Below are 14,868 nucleotides of genomic sequence, written 5' to 3' on the forward strand. Positions count from 1 at the left end.
AAATGAGGTTGATGGTGATTAATTTACAGTTTTTAGAATGATTTTAAAATGATGCACAAGTGGTCTGTATCTTTTAGGGAGATTACGTAGAATACTAACACGAAAAAATAAAGCATAAAGATGGAAGAAAAGGTGTATAGTAAGAAGATGAATTAGATGAGTAAGTAACAGAGGAATAAGAATATAAAGAAAGATAGGGAATACCTAAATGAAAAAAGATAAGAAGAATGTAATAGTAAGTAAAAGAATAATAAAAAATTATCGAAATTATAGAATTATTATTATCGAATTATTAATAAAATTATCGAAAACCTGAAGGACATGTGGTCTGGTTTATTGATAATCCATGGAAAACTTGATACTTTCAAAGCCAGGGGAGTGTCGAGCGAAAGATTGGAAAGAGTTACACAGAAAGAAGAAATACAGACTTTCTTTAATAATTATAGATTTTACTGAAGGTCCTTTGTTACTTCGTCATTTGATGAGTAACATTGCCATTTTTTAGATTTAAGGATTTTACAACATATGCGGATCGTTCAAAAAGTAACTTTCCCTATTTTTTTTTTTCAAAAACTATGAAAGCTAGAAAAATTCCATTTATACGATTGAAAAGCTTATACTCTCAGCTTTACCACGGTATATTGGTTCTTGATTTTTAATAAATTGATTGCTCATAAATTGCCTTTTTTCATAGTCACTTCGAAAAATTTCCTGCCACCTCTTGAATGGAAACGTTTGCACCGTGGGACACTATTGTTAACGAACTTGAAACTGATCTTCGAATAACTTTTGATGAGCTAGAGGTAATGGTTCCATCTGCATCTCGTGGACTTCTGTACGATATTGTCCATAATCATCTGAAGTTTAAAAAAGTGGTATGTTGCTGAAAAAGTTATGTTTATTCCGAAATAATTAGTTTCGTATATTCTTTTATTTTTGTACATCCTTAACTTTTTAATTAATTCATCCAAAAACATAGCTCCTCAAACAAAAAGCGACGCCAAGCATGGCACCATGTGGGCCAGCGGGGATTTTTTTGAAACCGGGCCTAAACGATACCTTATGATACCCTAAAACTCTGGTTAAAATTTTAGCTCGAGTATACGCACGGTATTGAGAAATGAGGGGGCAAAGTTGCCAAATCGCCATCATTCTGGACAGCATTTTTACTGCAAAAAGATTGGAAAAATGGACGAAAAAGTTACACCTTTGATGGGGTTCGGCTGTAAATGTTCTAATTGGGCCCCCAAGCATTTAACTTTGTTCAGTTTCAAACATTTTGATCGCACAGTGGTTCAAAATGGGGAGACTTCGTCGACAAATCAGGATTCTTTGTCAAATTTTTAGAAATGGAGGTAAAATTGTTGGTTTGCAGCAGCCTCATGGCTAACAATGTTCTTATCGGTCCTCAATGCATGAAATTGTGTTCAGTTGCACAAATTTACGTCGCACAGTGGTCAAAAATGGGGGAAGTAGTGGACGAATTAAGATCCTCTGTGAAACTTTTTAAAAATGAAGTGAAACTGTTGGTCCCCTGTAGAGTTTAGATCCCGGAAAAATGCATGTATTTAATTTTTTTAATTATTACTGCATGTCAGACCGTATTGTTTATAGAACGCTGTTATGGAATAGACTTTGTAGCATTATCTCAATAAAATATGCAAACTTTCAGAAATTTAAAAAAAGAAGGAAAAATGGAGAGAATAAATTTAAAAATGATTTAAACAGTCAAAAAAAGAATTTTAAGAATTTTTCCGGGATCTAAACTCTAGTGGGGACCAACAGTTTCACTTCATTTTTAAAAAGTTTGACAGAGGATCTTAATTTGTCCACTACTTCCCCCATTTTTGACCACTGTGCGATGTAAATTTGTGCAACTGAACACGATTAGGACCGTATGCATTGAGGACCGATAAGAACATTGTTAGCCATGAAAGTTGCAGCAAACCGACAATTTTACCTCCATTTCTAAAAATTTGAGAAAGAATCCTGATTTGTCGACGAAATCTCCCCATTTTGGACCACTGTGCGACCAAAATGTTTGAAACTGAACAAAGTTAAATGCTTGGGGGCCCAATTAGAACATTTACAGCCGAAACCCATCAAAGGTGTAACTTTTTCGTCCATTTTTCTTGTCTTTTTGCAGTAGAAATGCTGTCCACAATGATGGCGATTTGGCAACTTTGCCCCCTCATTTCTCAAAAACCGTGCTTATACTCAAGCTATTTTAACCAGAGTTCTAGGGTATCATAAGGTATCGTTTGAGCCTGATTTCAGAAAAATCCCCGCTGACCCAAATTGTGCCAAAAAACGGTCGTTTTTGGCGTCGCTCTTTCTTAATGAAACAGAAGCGGAGAGTGGGTATTTCTAAAAATTTAACAATTATGCTGAATGTAGTGCCTAATGCTTTGGGGAATAACTGAGGAATTTTAGGGGAAACATTTAAACTTTAATCAAATCATGAAAACTGTCAGAAGAATCCCTCCAAAAGAGACAAATGTAGCTATTAATATAAAAAGAATAAATACATATATTAAATAACTCACGATTATTTTTGAATAAACAGAACTGTCAAAGCACACACACTTCATACTTCCAGTCTGGTCCGATACGGTACAATAAAAAAAAGAAGACTTTTTTCTATAATGGACAGGAGTTAGACGTTTTATAACAGCAATGATTGTCATACCACGAGAGTACGGCGTTAAGTCCTTCACGGCAAGTTTAATTTGTTGTCCGGACATGATTGAAAAAAAAAAAAAATTTTAAACTGACAGCAATTCCAAACACTCACCACAGAGACTATTTGAAGACTGGCTATAAATCAAAACTGAAGCCAAAGCCTATTTTACAAAGAGAAAAATTGAAAGAAAATGCTAAGTTTCCATGGTAATGCCGATCCGTATTTCTCAATGTAGAAAATAAAAGCAAGTATTAAAACGATTAAAACCTAGTATAAGCATGTTGCAAGATTTCTTTTTAATATAACTTTCATTACTGATACTTTTTTATCCAAAAATAAAAAAGCTACCAAGAAAAGAAGAAAAGAAAGAAGCTATAAAAACTTCAAAGAAGACAAATTGCAATGTTGCCGGCAGTCAATCGAAACAGTCAACAAACCAAAAAAAATTGTACCGAATTAGTGTTCTGGCTGCTACGCGTACCTACGTCATTTTGCTAGGGGGGCTTGGCCGTCCTACCGCGGGGGGGCTGGGGGTATGGAATACACTCCCAGTAAAGAGGGGGGTCCGGAGGCCACCCCCGGAAAATATTTGAAATTGTAAATCTATTTGGACGCTTTTATAGGCTTCCAGAACGCAGATTTTCGATCAATTTCTGGAGAAAAAATTCCTTTTTTTATGTATTTTTATAAAAAAAACTTTCAAATTGTTGCATTCAATACATTTTGATAAATTTTGAAATTGTAAATTTATTTAGACGCTTTTATAGACTTTCAGGATGCAGATTTTTTATCAATTTCTGCAGACAAAATTCGTTTCTTTTCGTATTTTTTTAAAAATTACGAAATACTTAATACTTAATTACAAAATACTTTCATAATGTTCCATTCAATACCTACATCTGGAAATTTTTTGAAATTTTAAGTCTTAACTGTACGCACTTTGAGGCTTCCATGACGAAAATTTTAGAAAATACTAACTGAATGAACACGGTGTTTTCATTTTTGGAAATTCTAATCTGAACTAATATATCTGTAGCAAATATGAGAAACCAAGTATCCTCGTTCGCTACGTCGCAAACTTCCTGTAAAACTTCAATTTAACATTGGATAAAATATAAACAAAATAACTTTGACACTTACTCTTTTTAATCAGTCTTGTAATATTTTACGGTATTTTCAATTAAAAAGTTGGCGATGAAAAATTATATCAGTAAATATTTATAGCGATCGTACATACGGCAACGCCCCCCGAAGTGTCCGTCTTGTTCGGCGCTGTGCTACAATGTTGCCGGCACTCAAACGAAACAGACAACAAATCAAAATAATTGTACCGTATTCGTGTCCTGGCTGTGATCACTACATCGGACTTTCAAATTATTATCTGAACTAATATACCTATGGCTACAGTGAAAAACCAAGTATCTTCGTTCGATACGTCCCAGACTTCCTGCAAAACTTCAGTTTTTCTTTGGATAAAATCTCATCATAATTACTTTTTTAAAACTTTCAATTTTAAATCAGTCTTGGCAGATAGTAGGTATCAATATTTTCAAGTTATACAGTTGGCTTGTTTCTCATTAAAACTAAAATGAAACATCGTAGAGAGCTACGTTATTTTGCCATCTATCGATCTATATAAATCATGATTACAAAACCTTGATAACAAGAAACTTCTTACCATACATTTTATCGAAATTCAAAATTATGCATTAACACACATTACTACAATATCAAAGATTCCTGTTTTCATACTCTTATATTTTTATCATTTTTCTAATTCTAATACATACAAATGATTTAATACATTCAACGTACCTTTGTTGCTTTTTGGTATAAATTTAATAGGAATCCTCAGTACAAAAGCACGTGAAAAAAATAAATTAACAATGCCGTAACTGATTGCTTCGCCAAATTCCACCGAAGAATGAACGCCACAACTCAAAAATGAATAAAAATGACAAAAACTTGACAATCACACTTAGCACCAATAGCACGCAAAATTTAATAGCGAGAATTAAAACTTAGGATTGCAGGACGCAGCGTTTTTAATCAGTTTCCTTTTAGGGTATCTGATGAATGAGGCCATTAAAATTCAAAACTATCCGTAATGTTAGCAAAATTGAAATCCTCCCCCTCTTCTCCTCTTAAAATAAAATTATTGAACAGCCGCGATCATCAAATCTCCGGCCAACACATCCCGAAAAAGCATTTAAATAGCGGAAAAAGAAAAATAATACGCGGGTGCCCACAAGTAGCAAGGATAGCTAAAAAACCGTAGGAATATTGCTTTATTTTATATGCCATGCGTATTGCCTACGCTCCTATTTGAAGGCGTTTCTAAATTTTGAGACCAATATCAGGGAGCCCGAGGGACAAACGGGAAGGGACGAATTCCATATGATAAGGGAGGGGTAGAAAAAACGGCATTTCGGGGAGCAGTCCCCCCCCCCCCCCCGGAGGGGCCGAAGTCGGAAATTCCCGAAACTTAAGCTCCGGCCGCCCGGAGGCGTCCCGGTACCGAATCTCGAGCCGCAAAGACGAAGGAGGAGGGAGCGGTGGCGGTTTTTCCAGAAAAACTCTTGAGGGCTGCAGCAATCCCCCGGGGGGTCGAACCGGGAAAACCCGCGGAGGGACGGGAGAGCCGGCCACCGGGATCACGCCGACTAAGTTTTAGGAGCGCAGGAGACGGGAGGACCGCGGAACGAGGACGGTAGTCTCAAGGTCACGAAATTCGTCCAATCCTTTTACTATATAGAGTTCAGAAGATCATAAAACTGCGAACGTTTAAGAGCTGAAGAAGAAAAATAACGCGAAAGTGCCAGATTCCGGTTTCCTGACGAAGCGCAGTAGTGAACACCTATAACTATCGAGGCAGATCCGGCGACACCGCGCGTTCGAGTCGTATGCTGTCATATGAGCATAGGTAACCATAGCAACAGCAATCCGGCCTTCCGTTTCCAAAATCCGCGCGAACCACTAAGAAATTGGGTCAGCACCAACTTTCCGGGGGGCTTATGACTCCCCCGGGGGGGGGGGGGGCGCTCTCACCACCCAAGCGGAACGAAGGGCAGAATTGCCGGTCCAAACGCGGCCCCGATCGGCCCGGCGGGGAGGGAGGCAGGACGATTTTCCCGAAAACACATAAAGAGCCCCCGTGCCCCCCCCCCCCCCCCCCCCCCTCGGATGGTGAGATGCCCAAACCCAATCTTAGCAGGCGTCCACGACCCAAGGCCCACCGGCAGACGGAGCCAGGAGCCCGGGGGACGAACGAAAGGGTACGAAGTGACCATTAATACGTAAGGGTGGAAAAAACGGCCTTTCGGGGCGCAGCGCCCCTCCGGGTAGGTCGGGGTCGGTAATTTTCTGGAGTTAAGCTCCGGCCGCCGGAGGGTGTCCGGGTGCCGAATCCCGAGCCGAAAAGACGAACGGGGCGGGAGCGGTGGCAGTTTTTCCGAAAAAACCCTTGAGGGCTGCAGCAACCCCGCGGAGGGTCGGACCGGAAAAACCCGCGGAGGGACGGTAGAGCCGGCCGCCGGGATCACGCCGATCAAATTTCAAGAGCGTAGGACACGGGAGGACCCAGGGACGGGGCCGGGAATCTCAAGGTCACGAAATCCGGCCAATCCTTTTATTATATAGATTTATCCGTCCATATATAGCACACATAACACGTGTTAAAAATGAATCAATATTAAATCAATAGATGAAAATAAGATATCTAATAGTTATTAGCAATAGAGAAGGAGAGGTAGAATAATATATATATTAATCATTAGCAATAGAGAAGGAGAGGTAGAATAATATGTACATAAAGTAATATAATTAGTAATATTTAAGTGCTGTATACAAAACAGCACTAAAAAAAAAGACAATATCTGTCCCAATAGATAAAAAGGATGTTCAACCTGATTAGCACCAATTCACATAAGCAAAATAATTACAACAACAAAAAGATAGTAAATAAAATCGATAATCGGATAGTATATAAACATTTTTAACACATGTAACATTTTTTTTATTTAATTTTTTTCATGTGTTGTTCCTACTCCTCTCTCTCAAAAACTTGATCTACTTTATATTATTTTCGTATCCTTCATTGGGAAACTGAATGATGTACAGAATTGCAAGAATATCATTGCTTCTAATCATTGAACCAGATCTGAGAACGTTTATTAGTGCTAAATTAGCCTCCTCCCCCACGCGAGCGTCCGTGGCGGAGTGGCAGCGACACTCGGGCGATCACCGAAGCTCAGCAACATCGGGCGTGGTTAGCACTTCGATGGGTGACCACTTGGGAACTCAGGCGCAGCGCGGCTGAATTCTGGCGAACATTGATTGTAGAGTTCTCAGCGTCACCTCTCTGGTGTCCGCGATAAAAATAAAGCCGAAGAACGTAAAGCGCGCCTAAATTTAAGCATTTTGGCATTTTGGAACTTTTTTCAGATTGTGATATCATATTGGTAACATGTTGACATCATATTGGTAACATGTTGATATCATGGTGATAACATGTTGATATCATATACGATAACAGGTTCCATTCACCCTGTTGTTACCAACATGGTCATTTTTAGCAGGGGTGGATGGCAAATTTATATTATTCCGGTTAAATGAATCACCATGAGCTCTCGGTCTGTAGCGGACACCGAAGAGCACACAGGAACTTTTTCAACCTACGGAGCCGAGGCCCCAATCGGTTGGTGGTGGCACGGCGTGCGTGATGTATACTTGAAGCGCTGGGCCGCACGTTCCGCTCTGCTGATGCAAGACTTCCTTCCGATCCCGTCGTTTCCATTCGTCAAGAACGTTGCCGAAATTCCGGACGACGACGCAAATGCCAAAATAGGCTCAATACTCATTTTTTTTACTACTCTCAGATAACAGGGGGTTTCACAGCGCAGCATGATATTTAATAAGAAAGATTATACTGGGTGTTCGAAAAGTCCCCTCCCCCCCCCCTCTAACTTTTGACCTAATTGAGGTAGAGATTTGAAACTTAGAGGGTGTTCCTAGATCAAAGGGAGCTACTTTTTGACCCCCTCCCCCAAAAAAAAATTTTGGGGGCTCCCCCTTGAGGGGGGGGGGGGGGTTACGGACCAACTTTTTTTTCAAATGGGAAGACCCCCTTTGTGATACCTCGTTCGAAAGAGCATAAAAAATAAAAATTTTCGCGCAAACCCGAAGTCATTATGTCAAACCTTTTCAAAACGGCGGCCAGTCAAAGTTCAAAATGGCCGAAAATTGGCACCTCTGCTATTTGCACATGGATTTGCTTGAAACTCGGTATCTGGGGGTATTTTAGCACGAGAAAAACGAATTCAATGTTAGATTTTTAAACAAACCCTAATTTTTCAAAATGACCGCCGGTTTAGGCTCAAAGTGGCCGAAAATTTGACAAACTCGATTTTTTGCCGATGGATTCGCCTGAAACTCGATGATTGGGCGTTTGTCTCCTACCCAGATACCCCCAAACACCTAGTTTCAGGTGAACTCATCGGCAAAAAGTCAAGGTTGCCAATTGTTGACCATTTTGAACTTTAATCGACGGCCATTTTGAAAAATTAGGGTTTATTTAAAAATCTAACGTCGAATTCGTTCTTCTCGGGTCAAAACATCCCCAGGTACCGAATTTCAGGGGAATCCATTGGCAAAAAATCGAGTTTGTCAAATTTTCGGCCACTTTGAGCCTAAACCGGCGGTCATTTTGAAAAATTAGGGTTTGTTTAAAAATCTAACGGTGAATTCGTTTTTCTCGTGCCAAAATACCGCCAGGTACCGAGTTTCAAGCAAATCCATGTACAAATAGCAGAGGTGCCAATTTTCGGCCATTTTGAACTTTGACCGGCCGCCGTTTTGAAACGGTTTGAGATAATGACTTCCGGTTTGCGCGAAAATTTTTATTTTTTTATGCTCTTTCGAACGAGGTATCACAAAGGGGGTCTTCCCATTTGAAAAAAAAGTTAGGGACCGTAACCCCCCCCCTCAAGGGGGGGCCCCCAAAATTTTTTTTTTTGGGGGGGGGGGGTCAAAAAGTAGCTCCCTTTGATCTTGGAACACCCTCCAAGTTTCAAATCTCTACCTGAATTAGGTCAGAAGTTAGAGGGTGGGGGAGGGGACTTTTCAAACACCCTGTACATATTGGAAAGAGTAAAAGGAGTGAAATTTAAAAAAAAGAGCTTGATGCAAAAACGGCTTTCGAACCCCCTCCCCCTCTAGAATTCCTTCAATTTTCGTCTATCAATTATACTTGAACCCTTCTTTTCCCAAAGGAGGGGTATCGATAAGGGCCTTTTGTGCCCTCCCCCCCCTAGACTATGGAAATTTATGCGGGGTTTCCAAGTTGACTCAATGTATTTTACGGAAATAATCATGATTTAGCCCATAGGCCACTGGATATGTGTTAAATGGTTGCCTAAACATAGGTCTGCAGGCGTATTTTAGCGAAAATTCGTGTTTTTCTATCACTCCGCGGCTTTTTTGACACCGAGCGCATCGTCTAACTAAAACGAGCTTTTGATATGTTATTAAGGAGGCTTTAGGACACATTTTAACCCTGGTTTGGTTTTAGTTAGAGGATGCGCTCATAGTTAAAAAAAACTTTTTCAAAAATTGACTTTTAAGGAACTTCCGCAAAAATCTTAGGAAAACGCGTCTATCGAAGTGTATACACGCTACATATATTATCGAGGGCAGTTATCAAGCCTTGTTAGACTTTTACAAGGAGATCTCCTTCAATTGTGTCCAAAAAAAATTGAATTTTCCATACAAACAGCTGCGAAAATACCGGATTTTAAAGTAGTGGAGGCATATTTTCACTAAACGCATAACGTCAACTTAAATCTGGAAATTTATGCGGGTTTTCCAAGTTGACTCAATGTTTCTTACGGAAATAATCATGATTTAGCCCATAGGCCACTGGAAACGTGTTAAACGGTTGCCTAAACATAGGTCTGCAGGCGTATTCTAGCGAAAATTCGTGTTTTTCTATCACTCCGCTGCTTTTTTGACACCGAGCGCATCTTCTAACTAAACAGCGTTGCGAAGTTTGCATATTTAAGCTCTAAAAATTCGCGCATATTTTCAAATATCTTACTTTAAAAAACAACTCCATCGGATATAATATGTTATTTTGTAACATTATACCTACAGTTAGTCTTACCTTTAAATCCATATTCCTATTGATACGCGGTAATACTGCTGATTCTCTTGATACAACGTCGCAAAGTTGACACCAAAGACCTATAAAAATTGCTCATTTTTGTAAATTTCTGAATGAAAAAACGATTTTATTGATCACCAAAAGATCTGTGTATGGTGTTTAGATGTAACTTTATAATATGATAAGTCTTCCGTATAGGCCTTACCGCGAGCGTAAAGTATACAGATGTAATGATACAGTGTCGCTAAGTTTATACATTTGAGCTTTAAAAATGTTTATATTTCTAAGTTCCGCGTTTAAATGCGACTTTCGAGGATCCTCATTAGAATTTGAAGCATGAAATCTACCAAATGTGTCATTTGTAGCTCTTGTATTTAAACAGAGATACTTTGATCGGTGGTGATACAGCGTTCACGATAGGACGTCAATGGGTGTCATTCCTTATATCAATGAAAAATGTCGAGGGCGGATGTGAGTTCCAAGTGACGATTGGTATTCGCAAAAATACTATTGCTAAGTTTATTAATGCTTCTTTCCAAACAATGAATAATAACATTATTTCAAAATAAATATGCCTCCAATAATTGTTACTTTATTTTGGTTTTTTTTTTTTAAAATGTTATTTTACTTTTTAATTTTTATATAATTTGTTAAATTTTTTTTCCATATTTTTAATTTTTTAAAAACAGTGGTGGTACTTCATTTTGCAAGGCATAATAAATGTATTCTCTGGATCAAAATTTATTTATACTTAAAAAAACTCGACAAATTCCGCATTCTATGTTTATTTTTTATTTTACTTAAAAAAGGTCAAATTGGCAACTATGGCGAGGCATAATTCGTTGGATTTTGAAAGCAACGCTGATGCTGAGTATTTCATCGAGCATGGCAAAGACTCTTGAATTTGATTTTGAAATTAGATAATTATTGGAAGTATCCTAATTTTAATAATATTTTATGATTAAATGTTGAGAGAAAAAAAGGAAAAAGAGGCAACAGTGTACTTTTTTACGCCAACTGTCACTTAGCACTAACTAGAGTCCTTGTACTTTGCTTTACAATATCGAAACATGTTTGATCGAAGTTGTCTTTAATAAGAAAACAATTGAGAAAAGACATTTTCAGAGATTTAGGATGTAAACTGTGCAACGCTGCGTTACTTGAAATCATTGTAGCCTTTTATCAGTGCAACTATGCATCCACGAGTACCACTAGGGGTTAATTTTATCCCTTAACATGCAGTTTGATATTCACTAAAATTGGTTATCAAACAAGAAACTTACAAATATGAGCATTTTTAAAGCTCAGAAAGGTAAACTTACAACGTTGCACTACCAAAACAGGGGTCATGCATGAGCTAAAACTTTTAATGGAGGCTTTTTTTATTATTATGCTTCATTTCAGCTTTGTTTTAGATTGTAAAGTTCACTCTGGTGTTGGTTTTAGGAAGATAATATTTGAAAATATGAAGATTTTTAAAGCTTAAATATGCAAACTTTGCAACGCTGTATCTCTGAAACCAAACGTATACTCAAGATAAAATTTCTACTGGAGTCTTAGGTCATCATAAGGTTTCGTTTAGGCCACATTTGAATGAAACCCCGGAGTTTCAGGCAGGGGCCAAAAAGGGCCCTTTTTTGGGAGGCTCCTTCAATCCTGTTGACATATCATGCAACCTCACTTGGCAGCATCGCAACATTCATTCAGCCAATCATGGCGTCTCTCTAGTTGCCAGCAATAGATCGTATTCGATACATCAAACAGGTGAGATTGTATCGATGTCGATTGGTTCAAAACATAAACATAGGGTCAAAAGTCAATTTAGAAATCGGAGGGAACGGGTCTTTTGTAACAGATGTTTCATTTTTTTGAGTACCAAATGCCAATGCAAAGTGAAATTGTTAGAAATTTTCTCATTTTCAGCTTTTCCAACTTAAATCCTGATAGTTATGTTTGAGGTTATGTTCTATTGTTTTGAACCAACCGATACATCGAACCATTATCGAATACGGTCTATACTTACTGTTTTTTTTTTTTTTTTTTTTTTTTTTTTTTTTTTTTTTTTTTTTTGCCTGTACGTTCATGTAGGATATACAAGTCTAATATAAATAAATACGTTCAAATGCAACCGTTGTAGTTCTCCCTTCATTTTCACTGCCTCTAAAACCTCAATAGGTGACGGGCGCCAGACACGTTATTTTGAAGGACTACGGAGTACATCGGTGTATGTGGGTTTTGTGACGACGCGTTTTTTTTGTCCACCTCCTGCGAGTCGTGGCGGGGCAACGTCGAAAAGTTGCGAGATTCATGCAATGCAATTGCCGTAAGTTGCAACTTTTCTTCCGATCAGATCGCCGAAAATCGGCACTTATCGACCAAAAGTTGACCGAGAGTTGCAGCTTGGTTTCGACTTTTAACCAATATTGTTTCAATTTCTTGCAACTTTTACATTGAAAAATGCTACCTACTTGGGATGTGATCACATGTCATTCTCTTGGGAGCGCATGTGCTCACATGTCATTGCCAGGGGAAATTTTTAGTAGGGTATCTGTTAAATGATATTCAAATAATCACTGATTTCAGAGTCAACTTCTAGCAGCACGACGCGACATGGTGGATTTTTTTTGGAACTGCAGCCGAAGGTTCATTTTAATAGGGAGCGGAGACGGAAAAAGAAATTTCAAAAGACTCGAATAGATTTCACGAAGTTTTGGAATTTATTATTTTTTCTCGGAATTATTTATTGAACCCCCGGAGGTGCGGAAGCCTTCCAGATGGCCTTCCTCTTGATGCGGCAGTATCATGAGACTCTACTGAGGTGCTACACACGGAGGGGGCACAAAGGGGAGTTTACAGAGAAAGCCCCAACCTAACCTCTGAACCAATCGAAAACATTTGCTAGGTGTGAATGTAAAAGGCTTGGGGTGAAAAATGTCAATATCTAGAATCATTATTTTCAGGCGTATTTCTTGGCCTCTTTGATGCATCCCCAAAAGTTGAAAAAAGTTTCATGAAATTTCGTAAAATTTCACGCGAATCAATTTCATGAAATACTCCATATCTGAACAGCGGAAATTCTAGATCCTCTGCCTTACTTTTCTATCGCCTCCGTCCTTAGAAAGCACAACCATACCGACGTCATGGATAGGTAGTTGCAGTTGCCATCCTTGGAAAATAAAGATGAACAATTGAGAAAAACGCGACCGGCAGTGATGTTTTTCTGGTAAATCGCAATGGCCATTTGTTTTCGAAGTTGCATTATGGATAAAAGAATCGGCAACGGTGGCGAATCTTCTGTGTTCATCCATCGGTCAGGCTCCACCTCTTTCCTCAGTCATCATTTCCATTCCAATTAGTCCGCTTCTTCACCTCGCGTAAATTTGTTCAACGGTTTTAAGTCCTCCGTGATCTTATCGCGCCTTTAATGTTTAGTGTGGACTTTTTGTATATCAGCGTTTATTTTTGCTTACATCGGATCTCGCGAGTGCCGCAGCTTTTGTTTCAGGGTTACGACCCCAAATATACGGGATACACACGCAGGACATATTCTGGTAGGTAGGTTATATTCTTCACAGACTTTCTTCAACATGCGTCATGGAGAACCCCCAACGCCGTTATTAAGTATCTAGCACAGACGAAGTATAAATACACTCATTAGTGTTTTATTCAACACAGAGAAGTGTGACTCTATAACTTCAAAAAAATTATATGTCATTGAGAAATAACTCTAAAGTTCCTTTCATAAAATTTTTTCAAATAGGTAGTGATTTGAATGTGTTCTTACCGCCAATTTTCTCTGTCCACTAGCATAGGCAATCCCAGATGCATCCCCATGTTGGAGAACGCTTGCGTTCTACCTCACGATGGGGGTCTGGGATGCTCTTAGCAAGAGAGCGTGCGGGGGTGCTCCCATACGGAAAATTTTTAATTTTTCACCTCTCGAGACTGCAATTTAGTCACGAAAAATCATTTTTATAATCGGCAGCATGACTGTAGTTATGAAGGTGAGGATAAAACAGTGACATTCAGTCTTCAAAATCTGCAGAGATGGCAATTAGGGTGGTTCTTATTTTTCGACTTTTCGAAAATCAAATGTCTGACCCCCAAAAAGTTTTCATTTGGTGTAAAAAGAACCTACAAAAAATTTCAGCCCGATCGGATCATCCTAAGTGGTGCCACCGGGGCCGACAAGTCTCCAAGCGGGAACTTCAAATTCCGGACAATTGCGTTTTTTCGTCATTTCGCAATTTTTTTCCCCCCCATTAAAATGTAGCTATGGCTTTGAAACTTTTTGAAGTAACACACTTTTTAAGGTACCTACTTTATGAAAACAATAACACAATTTACCTCACCACTTTAAAAATGCACACTCCCTCCCCTCAAAGTGGTCACATCGTGCGATTTCGCCGATTTTTCCCAACATTCTCCCCGCACGGTTTGCCTGAACGAATTTAAATTTGTTGACAAATCAAAAGCAATGACGCTTCAGATTCATGAAGTAGAGTGTCTGCCGAGTTATTTAAGCCAAGAAGAAAAACAATCCGTCGAGCTCCTGGAAAATGAAGGCGACTTAGAGGTATTTTATGGCTAAAAGGGGCAATATACCGATGGTAAGTCCCGTTATATTACTGAAAATAAATTTCCTCGATAGTTACAATGCCTAGGTTCCTTGAATATGGTTTTTTTAAGTACTCCAACACTGAAACTAGAGTCCCTTTATACCCAGAGTGAAGACAACTTACTTTTGGTTGGGCTGAAAGTGGCCTAAAAAAAATCCAATTCTGATTGGTTCTCGCTCATGGAGGCCGAAACGAGTGCACCAAGATGGCGGTACCTCGAATGTGAACAAGAATAATGAAAATATTACCTAATTGTGGTTTATCAAGAGTAAATTGTTATTTCCATCGGTCTAAAATGAAAATAGATTAAGAAATTATTCACAAACCAATCTCATTTTCTTTTTAATTGATCATTTTGATGATGTTGTTGTTTTTGTGTGACAGACATCGCAGGATTCCTAATCCTT

At 38.7% G+C, this 14,868-nt stretch overlaps 1 protein-coding gene across 3 annotated transcripts in view; it reads left to right on the forward strand.

Annotated features, from left to right (window-relative positions):
- The window catches only part of LOC140226047 (protein artichoke-like), a 208,192-nt gene that overhangs the window by 31,134 nt on the left and 162,190 nt on the right, over window positions 1-14,868 (forward strand). Inside the window, exon 1 of one of the 3 annotated variants that reach the window (XM_072306444.1) lies at window positions 11,926-13,397. The exons of 1 other annotated variant lie outside the window; for it this stretch is intronic. The gene's annotated coding sequence lies outside the window, so the exon portion shown is untranslated. Of the gene's footprint in view, window positions 1-11,925; window positions 13,398-14,868 lie in introns of those variants that run through there. One more of the 3 variants, XM_072306443.1, reaches the window with a different exon arrangement.

This window comes from Bemisia tabaci, chromosome 1, assembly GCF_918797505.1.
Source record: "Bemisia tabaci chromosome 1, PGI_BMITA_v3".
In the NCBI taxonomy this organism is placed as follows: Eukaryota; Metazoa; Arthropoda; class Insecta; order Hemiptera; family Aleyrodidae; genus Bemisia; species Bemisia tabaci.